General features: G+C 36.9%; 1 long non-coding RNA gene across 4 annotated transcripts; it reads left to right on the top strand.

The window, feature by feature from the left end:
* Window positions 1-1,134: 1,134 nt before the first annotated feature.
* LOC138912554 (uncharacterized) lies at window positions 1,135-1,943 on the top strand. 4 transcript variants are annotated; one of them, XR_011418101.1, is made up of 4 exons: window positions 1,135-1,324; window positions 1,403-1,463; window positions 1,532-1,708; window positions 1,772-1,943. It is a non-coding gene; the product is annotated as an uncharacterized lncRNA (long non-coding RNA). The 4 variants fall into 4 exon arrangements; XR_011418100.1 differs by having other exon boundaries at window positions 1,403-1,708; XR_011418102.1 differs by lacking the exon at window positions 1,403-1,463 and having other exon boundaries at window positions 1,136-1,324; window positions 1,607-1,708.
* Window positions 1,944-10,955: the final 9,012 nt, after the last annotated feature.

Below are 10,955 nucleotides of genomic sequence, written 5' to 3'. Positions count from 1 at the left end.
TAGCTTTCGACCTCAGTACCATTTGTGCGGCAGCTGAGATCGACTGCTGTGCTGATGTTAAAGTTTTTTGAAAGTGACACTCTTTATTTTTCAAACCCCATACTCAGAATAATTTTAGAATTTTTTCAGAGAGAAACAAATAAAAGAAAACAGCAAAAGTTAACCAAACCGAGCCGTAGGACGGACGTGTTTTTAATAGCTCCGAAGAATAACAAGTTTTTACCTAGTATCTTCGACCGAAAAATCTGTTGTAAATTTGGAACAATTTCCTGCTTTTACTGTGAACATTGTGACTTGTGTTTTCTTCGATTTAAAAACAATTAACGATCGCAATCTTCGAACTGCATTTGTTTTGTTGTCTTTGTGCATCATACCCTCCCAGCGGGAAAGTGAGAAGTTGGTTTTTGTGTTCTTGAAATCCTGTTCCTTTTTGGAGGCGGCGGTGTAGGGATAGATAATTTCTGAGCGTTAAATGGGGTGGGTTTCTGAGTAGCATCACTATCAGGCCACTTATGCGCTGTGTGATTTCTATGGCACTACGATTATAATTTTTTTAACAACAAAAATCACCAATTTATAATATTAAAAAATCCTATGATTTGCACCAAAACCAAAAATCTTGTTCCAACATTTACCTTAAATTTTTAGTAATTTTAAAATTAGTAAAAAAATATTATTAATTTTTAATCAAATAAATTAAACTAAATAATTGCAATCATTATGTCTATTATCATAATATTTATTAATGATTTTAATTTATTTTACTCAAAATGTTTACAAATAATAATAAGAATGAATGTGGGATTCAAAAAAAAATTATTAAGATAAGCCACGGTAAGACGATTAAAATATTTGATCACATTTATCAAGGATTGCCATTAAATTACAAAGAAAACTATTATTGTTTTATACATTTTTAAAATATTTTCTGTAAAATAAAATAATTTTATCGTCAGATCGTGGCCTAAGCCATTTTTAAGTGTTGTTAAAAAATAAAAATTCGTGTTGGTAGTATTAATAACACGAAAAATGCCTAATATACCTATAATATACGTAACCTTTAATGATTACGGTCCCTGAAAAGTATTGTTTAAACAAAATATTTATTCGGCGGCAAACTCTGCAACGAAATTTACACCAAATTTATCTGCATCTTGCATTTTGGATATTATCAAGTATATGATGCAGGGTCACATCCTTTTTAAATTTGTTGGAAAAATTTAAAAAAAAGTAAAAATAGTTAATTTTAATCTAAAAAACAATAAAAAGGGGACTGATAGAATAAATGTTGTCTTTTAATAATCTTTATTTCAGCGTTACAAAGGTTAGTACCACAGATATTTTCGCCATTAATAAATATACACCTCCGGATGCTATCTTCAACACAAATTCTGCATTTCAGTGGCACTTGAAATGTTTTTAATCTTTACCAGTGGTAAATGGTGTGAGGTGTTCATTAAATGGTTGTATAAATAGTACTTCAATACTAACTTAGTTATTTAACTTAATCAAAATATTACATTTATTTCAGCCAGGCCGACTGAGACTTCTTGGGACCAGAAGTGTTGCGCCTGCGTTTGTCATATTTTATTTTTTCTTCTCATAGTTTTTGATATAGATACACGACATAAAACAGCTGATCAGAGGGAAAATGTTCGGCCATAATTTCTGGAGAGATCCTTTACTTTTGTGCGGAGATGTAATAATGGTAATTACTCTTATTATTATTTCTGGTCTTACATTTATATCTAAATATGTTTGATATTTTCAGAATATTTTCATGGATACCTAAGAACTGCATTCGGCCAAGCAAAAACCGGGAAGGCTTCAGGCATTAAAAATGTTTAATTCCAATGCTTCGATTGTAAATATTATTGTAGTACTAGCAGGGTCTGTAGCCCGCAGCTTCGCCTGCGGAAATTAAAATTGAAAATTAAGCATTGCTTTATCTTTGGTACTTATTTTATATTTAAAAAATTCCTAATTTGTATTCTATAAACCGAGAAAAGATTTTATCAGAACTTTTTCCCTTGATATCCGTAAAAACAAAAATATTTTGTCCTTTGAAAACTACTAAAAAAAACATGTGTCTTTTTTAATTCTTTTTAAAATTATTATGGATTGTTTGCATAAGTTAACAGATGGACAAAACAGACACAAACAGATTTCTTTTTCGACACAAATCCTTACACTAATGTCATTCAAAACATTAGTATTTTGTCCAAAACATATTATTTAAATATAGAATGTCATACTGCGTTGAGCATGTAATTAAATTCCCAATCCATTGCCATTAAAGCCTAGAAACATTATTTGAAAAAACATTTCTTTAAGAAAAAATAGATAGGATACGAATTTGATTAAATTTACATGTTAAAAATATTAAACTCTTTTTCAATTTCGGAGAGTTTTGACTATTGCTGTCCCGCTCTTACCCAGATAAATTTATGCATTTTTTTGTATGAATTAAGAGTGCAAAAATATGAATTTTAAAGCAGTACTTTATCGAAAACAAAGCAAAAAACTGCCAAAATATGGATTATCACGCCGCGTTAAGTATGTAATTCAATTCCAAATCGATTAGCGTTTAACTCTGGAAAAAAAAACTTGTATTCTTAAAAAAAATTGCTTAAAGTTTTACATAGCTCTCCAACAACCAATATAATAATTGTGATTAAGATTTAAAAAATTTGAGAGAATATTTTTAATTTAAGTTCGCCTTGAAATGTTACAACCGCTTCAAAATGTGATGGGATGTTTATCCTTCGACAGTTAAAAAAAAATTAATGTCTCCAATTCTTATTTTAAAAAAATGAATGCCAGAGATAGGATTATTTTAAGCTTATTTTTATTTCATCGGTCCCTTAAAACAAATCCTGTTGATATTGGCCTTGCTACCTCGTTCTACAATTTCTATTTCTATTTTCTATTTCTATTTTTTGTTTTTTAAAGATGCAATTTTTAAACTATTTATTTAAACTATTACAAACCAAATACTCTTGGCGAATTTGCTACCGGGGGGTTTTTGGAAGGTATCCACAGTAGACAACTATTATAAGGGAAACAAATATGCGGAGCAATGTTTTGCTTTATGTATTTGACTAATTTAAGAAAAGACATCAAGAAAGGCAATTCCAAATTACTGCATTTTATCATTGATATTTTGTTTCAGTATTTTTCTTTTCACATTAATTTTTCACCTTGATTAAAATTATATTAATAATAGGGAAAGCAGGTGGGCGGGGAAGCCGTGAATCAAATTGTTTAAACATTTGAATTTGTTTAAACAATATGAGCACGTGTAATAAAGAGCAAGAGAATCAATTGGTTTGAATATTTAATGTTATTTTAATATTATCAATGCGATTTGAATTTTAGTTCACAAAAATCGGTTACAAAATGTCTTATGTAAGTATGTTGTGGAAATGTAAATGAAATATTCTTTTAGCAAAAGGATATCAGTATTATCTTGAATTTGAATTTGAGCGAATCTCAATTCCTTAGTCAGCTGCAATGCACACACACAAACGTACACACGCATATACATATGTATCTAATGGCTGTGTGTGTAAAATACGCATTTTTTTGATATATTTATTTTGTGCGTGTGTGTGTACATAGCAGAGGCAATCATTGTTTGTTTTTGTTTTTTACAAATCCAAAGTTTGTCGATAACTCAACATTTGAAAACTAATAAATAGTTTGCTGATCGGTATTTTGCATTTAAAAAAAAAACAGAAGCAATTTTAAGGAAAATTTCGACTGTAAAATTCAGTTTAATGGGATTTCTGTAAGGTCTACCGATATTTTAAAATTTAACGTTTACTTAAGAAAAAGGCGCAAAAGAAAAGATTTGCGATATAATCGATTTTTTTTGGCTGTGGTATTTTCATTTTCCCTTGCGCGGTCACACTTAAATTGCGATAGCAGGACATACATATGTACATACATACATGCGCCAGCAGAACATACATACAAACATATGGGGACGCGTGACGTCACATCAGGTTAGCCAAATTTTAAAATATTGGGGACTTGGTTAAGGATGCTGAATCTCCAAGAAATTTAAATGCAATTATTTGCGGGTATGCCATAAGATTATGAACATCACATTTTTAAACCATTTTAACAACATTTATAACAGAGAAATGGCAAAAGAAAGAATTAAAAAAAAAAACAAATCGAGTTTTGGGGCACTTTGTGGTCGTTTTTTTGTTCTAAAAAGTACCCCTTACGCGGCTCCTAATTATTTTAGTAATTACTGTGATTTTTCTAGATTTTTAGGTCAATCCGTTCTGGGTGGAATTTGCTACTGACCCTTTTTTAATCAAGACAAATATTGATATAGATAATGCGGGAAGTCGAAAAACCAGTGGATTTTGTCCTGCATTCTTCTGCCAGATAGAAACCTCATTTTCCCCTTACTTTTTGTGTCACCCCCGTGTATTTTGAAACCAGAGATGGAAGAAATGTAAGGGGTGAATGAGGTTTTGTCCCTTCCGTTTATATGGAGAAACCTGATGAAAATATGTTATTTTCCAGAGGAATTTTCCCGGTGGGCTACCAAGCATCTGCGTAGCAACAATTACAACTGCAACGGGATCACCAGCGAGCGTGTGTCCGATGCGCCGCCATTCCAGCTGCTGGAGATGCTCAACTAGCGTCTCCAAGAGCAGACACTAAAACTCACTGGCTTGGTTTAAGACGCGGAGACTCGTCTGGATGGAATCGCAGGTGATCTAAAGCTGGTGGGAGAGAGGAGGCAGAGGTTGCTGTGATACGATCCGATAGGGACAAGGTGAACGAGCGTGTCAACAGTCTGGAGCATAAGGTCTGCGAACTAAATGCATTGAAGGAAAGGGTGGGCGATTTAGAAGCCAAACTCTCATCTCAGCAAATGGCAACTCAGGCCAGCGAATGACGCATGCACGGAATACCAATTTTAGAGGGTGAAAATCTGAAGACTCTACCACAAACTCTGTTTTTCGCTGCAGCTCACTCCGCCGCCGAAATTTACTGAAATTTTTCGAGCAAGAAAAACACAAAGATCTTCAGTAGACCCGTTGGTCATTATAACAATGGAAAACTACAACGAAAACATCACGCTGTTACCCTGCATCGGAGCTTACCGGCGTACTACTTAACAACAACCAAGGTTACAGCTCATTGAGGTCGACTCTAAAGCAGCTCTCTATATTAATGAGCAGGTTTTAAGAGAGCACTACATAATTTGTAAAGAGGCCAATAAGCTTAAAAAACATAAAATCTTGTCATCCCTCTTCACTCGCAGAGGCTTTGTGCACGTCCGCTGCGGTGACAATATGTTTTACCGCATCGAGCGCATTGATGAGCTTTCTGCGCTCTCTCGTGATCTGGGCGTACAAACACAAACCGCTCTTCCCCTACAACTTCTGCTGCTTCGCCTGGATCGCATGATAGGGCTGGTGCTCCTTACAGTGAGAGCTTTCGCCACTAAAATTGTACCTTTACATTTATGTATATATTTTTCTGTAATATTAATGCCCTTATTTTTAAATTTTGTTAATTGTCAAAAGTTTGCAACTTTCTCGTTATCTCCGGAATTTATCTTTATCACGAAAGCGCGCTTCTCAGTAGGTCCTCAACATGTTCGACCAGTTTGAAATTGATATTTCCATAGCTGCGAGTTTAATAAGAATTTTAGTCACAAAAAGCGAATTAATGTCGTTCATATTAATGCACAGAGTCTTTTCATAAAAATTGATGAGCTTAAGTACTTGTTTGTCCAGTCTAATGTAGATGTTATTTGCGTGTCTGAAACTAGGTTCTTGTCCGATTTTAGTGATGTGTCTATTGCGTGTGATAGTTATGTTGTCTATCGTGCAGATCGTTTTAGTCATGCTCGTGGTGTCGCTATTTACGTAAAAAAAAATTGAATTCTACCGTTAAATGTAAGCATCCAATCGATTGCGAAATTGAATATTTATTTTTAGAACTTTTCGGTAAAGATCTTTCTTCGATCTTTTTCGCGTTTCTTAATACAAAACAGTTTTACATTTTCATGGTGACCCTGACGTGATTAGCAGTAAAACAACCGTTGCCACTTCAAAAAAATTGTTTGATCCAAAAAAAGATTAAAAATAAGCAAATTTGAGTAAAAAAAAAACAAATTTTTACCATATACCAAATTACCATACCAGCGGAAAAAATTAGTTTCGATCTGGCACTTTTGGTTTTCAGACATTAATCACTTTTAAAATTGCAAAATAAAATCCATTAATGAAATCACTAATTCGTTTTTTTAAGATTAAAATATATTTTATAGCTATTAGCAAAAAAAACCAAATTCAATAAAAATGAGAAAGAGCCAAAACGTTAAAAAATTCTAGCTTCGGTGTTTTTTAAAATATTACCTTCTACTATTGGGAATATTATCTTTTAAATAGTTCTGAGTTTCGAATAAAATTTTAAGAAAATCGAATCACTATATCATATAGCTGCCATATGAACGGTAGGAAAATACAATTGTAACTAATAGGAAAAAAATTATATCTTTGTTTACTTTTATTACATATTCTTTTTCACTTAACATTTCAAAATTTCGAATAAAATTTAACAAAACTCGGACGTCTATATTATATAGTTCCCATAGGAAGGATGTAAAAATAATGATCTGCAAGGGTATATAAGCTTCGGCTGGCCGAAGCTAGCTTCCTCTCTTGTTTCTATTATTATACCCTTGCAGAGGAAGGAAGTCATATGGATTCGAAGAGGGAAGTTACGGTAAAAAGATGCAAAACGAAAAGATGCAGGGTGTGTAAGTCCTAACAACACACATTGCTGCACACTTACCACCTCCTCCTCAGCCCATGCTCTTTCAGAATACTCCATCCACTTCGCTTGTTTTGCATGCGACTGCATCGGATACAGTTATTCTTGCCACAGCCATCGTGAGCGTCCAAACAAAAAGAGGCGAATTAGTTTTGGCTCGAGCGTTGCTCGATTCTGGTTCATAAGTAAATTTTGTGACCGATGAGCTCGCTCAGAGACTTCAGATTAAGAGAGAGGACGTGTGTTTGAGCTTGCGGGGCATTGGTGGAACTAATGCTCAAGCAACCAAGAAAATACACACGATAGTCAAGTCGCGAGTGGGTAGCAGTCAATTGTCGTCCGAATTTTACATTTTAAAAATATTTCTGGTTATCATCCGGACATATATTCAACATATTCAATTGGCAGATCCATTCATCTTCAAGCCCCAAAAAATAGATATGCTAATAGGCGCAGACTCGTTCTTTGAACTTTTGTCAATCGGCCAGATAAAGCAAGGGCCTGAGTTTCGTATTTTGCGGAGAACAGTTCTCGGCTAGATAGTGTCAGGGAGATGTGCCTCAGAAAAAATAAAAAATACTGAAAATTTCGTACATCTCAGCTGCCAGGAGGAAGTGTTGGAGTCAATCGACACAACCCTGCGGAAATTTCGGTCTGTGGAGGACTTGCCGCCCAAGGCTAAGGTCCATACTCCTGAGCAGCAACTTTGTGAGCAACACTTTGGGAAAAATATGAAAATATGGAAGAATATGAAGCCAAGGGCCACATGTCTTCCACTAACAATAAAATTCCAGACAGTCTGCACTATTTAATTTCGCACCAATGCGTGCTGCGACCTCAAAGCACCTCGACAAAGTTGAGAGTGGTATTCGACGCCTCGAGCCGTACATCGACGCAGGTCGCGTTGAATGACATCTTGATGGTTGGCCCCACCATTCAAGAGGAGCTGTATTCGACCCTGCTTCGGTTAAGACTGCACAAGTTTGCTCTTGCAGCAGACGAAAAACAAGATGTATCGTCAAGTAATGGTTGATGAAGCTGACCGAAACTTTCAGCTCATAGTGTGGAGGAGAGATCCATCTGAGTCTTTAAAAATCTCCAAGCTGAACACCGTGACTTATGGAACTTTGCCAGCACCCTATCTGGCGATTCGGTGTTTAATGCGGTTTGGAGAGATCGCGCAGGATTCGTGTCCAAAAGCCGCCAAGGTCATTCAGAATGACTTTTATGTTGACGATTTGTTGACTGGCGCCAGAAGCGTTGAGCACCTGCTAAGCCTTCGAGACGAAGTTTCTCAGGCATTGCAAGAGGCAGGATTTGAATTGGCAAAGTGGTTTTCTAACTGCCCAGAGTTGTCCGCATCTGAAAGCGCTGTCATGCCGCTAACGGCAGACTCAGATGTAGCTAAAACCCTTGGCGTGGTTTGGTTGCCGTGTAAAGATTACAATTTCGGTTGGATGACTCTTTCGTGGATCTTCGTGCGACAAAACGAAACATACTGTCGGTGACTGCCCGACTTTTCGATCCGCTTGGCCTACTGTGTCCTCTTGTTACTAGGGCAAAAATGTTGTTGTCTTTCTTTGTCCCGTAACAATGCTTATTTTTTTTTCACGAAAGTGCAAAAAATGCAAGTTTACTGACTGCCGAAAACCAGAGAGCTAGTTCTTGATCTCCCGCCCTGCTTCTCAACGCTCACACGCCATGGAGTGAGCAATGCAGAACTCCAACCGAGCTTTAGCCACCTAGTGCAACAACAACAGCAGCTACTACGTCAACTACAACGGCCTCTGTCGCTAACAATGCAATAACGACTCCACTCTCTTCTTCTGCAGCGGATAAAGCAACAACACAACCAAGTGCAAAAACGGCAAAAACAAAGCTACGGTAGAAGAAATGACAATTCCGCAAGAGGGTTCGGCCATGCAGACAAGCATGGATTGCTACATATATATATTTCCAAGCGCAAGCTAATGCCCCCAGAAAAATCTGACAGCAATAAGCCAAAAGTAAACCGTACCAACACAGGCCCTGAAAATCTCGAACCATTAAATGAAAATAGATTTTCCATTCTGGCGGAGCACGAAACAGAATCAGAACAATTAGTCCCAAGGAAACTGAAGCCGCCACCTATCTTTATTCGGGAGAGGACTTCGAATGCCCTAGTCAACAAAATAGTTGAGCTAGTCGAAAAAGATAGCTTTCATGTTATTCCGCTTATGAAAGGGAATATAAGCGAAACTAAAATGCAAACCAAAACTGAAAACGATTTCCGAGCAGTGTCAAAGTACTTAAACGATGCCAAAAAGAATTACTACACGTACCATCTAAAAAGCTGCAAAGGCTTACAAGTTGTGCTTAAGGGAATAGAACCCGATGTGACCCCCTCTGAAATTACAGAGGCTTTAAAAGAAAACGGTTTTTATGCAAAAAATTTTATAAACATTATGAAAAAAAAAACAAGAAGCCGCAACCACTATTGAAGGTCGAGCTGCAGCCAGACAGCAGAACTTTGAAAAAAAACACAGTGCACCCGATCTACAAGTTGCAGTACCTGCTGCTTTGTACACACAAAAAAAGAATTGGTAAAATCAACTGTAATATTTGTCAAACAGGCCCCAGCCAGCAAAATTGTCAATTCTACTAAGTAAATAGGTTTTCCACAACAACAAAATACACACAATTAGCGAGGACACACACCCAAAGCAAAAACAAAGTACTCGTAACTATTTTATTAGTTACGTAACTATCTTTGTTGGTCAAAAGCAAAAACAAAATACTCGTAACTATTTTATTAGTTACGTAACTATCTTTGTTGGTCAATTTTACCAAGCAAATTTTTTTGTGTGTAGGATCACAGTAGAAGAGCAGCACAAATGGAACGGGCCAGTGCAATGCACGAATTGCCAGGAATACGGACACACCAGGGGTTACTGCGCCCTCAGGTCAATATGTGTAGCTTGTGGAAACTTCCACGACCTCGAATCAGAACCGAAAATGGATAACATCCCGCAGGCCATGGGACATCCCTAAAGTGACGTGGAAACTATGAAGATCAGTTTGCAACACAATGTGATGGAATTTATGTCCTTCATGAAAACCACTATGCAAACCCTTGTGCAAACAATTTTGTTAAAAATGCTTGCAGCTCAGCAGTCCAAATAAACTATGGCTAGTCTTCGAATAACTTTGTGGAACGCCAACGGTGTTTCACGGCATAAACCTGAAATAAGTCAATTTCTGAATGAAAACCACATCGACGTTATGTTGCTGGCAGAAACGCATCTCACCAGCAAATATAATTTTCAAATACGGGGATACACTTTCTACAGCACAGATCATCCCGATGGTAAAGCACATGGTGGAACCGGCATCTTAATAAGAGATCGCATCAAACACCACTTTCACCAAAGGTTTACAAAAAGTTATTTGCAAGCTTCATCGATAAAATTACAGTTGGGCAACTGCAACCTTGCCATTGCCGCTGTTTACTGCCCACCCCGTTTTTCAGTCTCCGAAGACCAATTCATGGACATCCACAATTCACTTGGAGAGCGATTCATAGCAGCAGGAGATTACAACGCCAAGCACACACATTGGGGATCCCGCCTTTTGACCCCCAAAGGAGGGCAACTATATAATGCACTCATTAAAACAACAAACTGGACTATGCTTCGCCAGGCAGCCCTACATACTGGCCTACAGATCCTAGAAAACTACCTGACTTGATTGATTTTGCTGTGACAAAAAATATTTCTCGCAATCTAATATCTGCAAAATCGCTTTTGGATCTATAATCGTACCATTCACCAGTGCTAATAACTCTTCTTGAAAGCCCGGAATTAATCGAGCACCCTTGGAGGCTGACGTCGCATCGAACCAACTGGCTGAAGTTCAAAAAGTACGTAAGTTCCCACTTTGAACTGACTCCACAGTTCAACCACAGTTCACTGGAGCCTGTACTCGTCGCAGCAGCCAAAGTCTCTACACCGCAAGGGAGGGATGGGCGCACACACCAACACAAAACTAACTTGGAAATCGAACAGCTTGTTTTAGAGAAATGACGTTTGAGGCGTGCTTGGCAAACCAGCAGATCGCCATCCTCGAAACAAAGTCTTAAGGAAGCTGGTCGCAGACTTACCAGGGCC

This window comes from Drosophila takahashii, chromosome 2R (genome assembly GCF_030179915.1).
Source record: "Drosophila takahashii strain IR98-3 E-12201 chromosome 2R, DtakHiC1v2, whole genome shotgun sequence".
Taxonomy (NCBI): Eukaryota; Metazoa; Arthropoda; class Insecta; order Diptera; family Drosophilidae; genus Drosophila; species Drosophila takahashii.
This window is presented reverse-complemented; position numbering and strand designations above follow the sequence as displayed.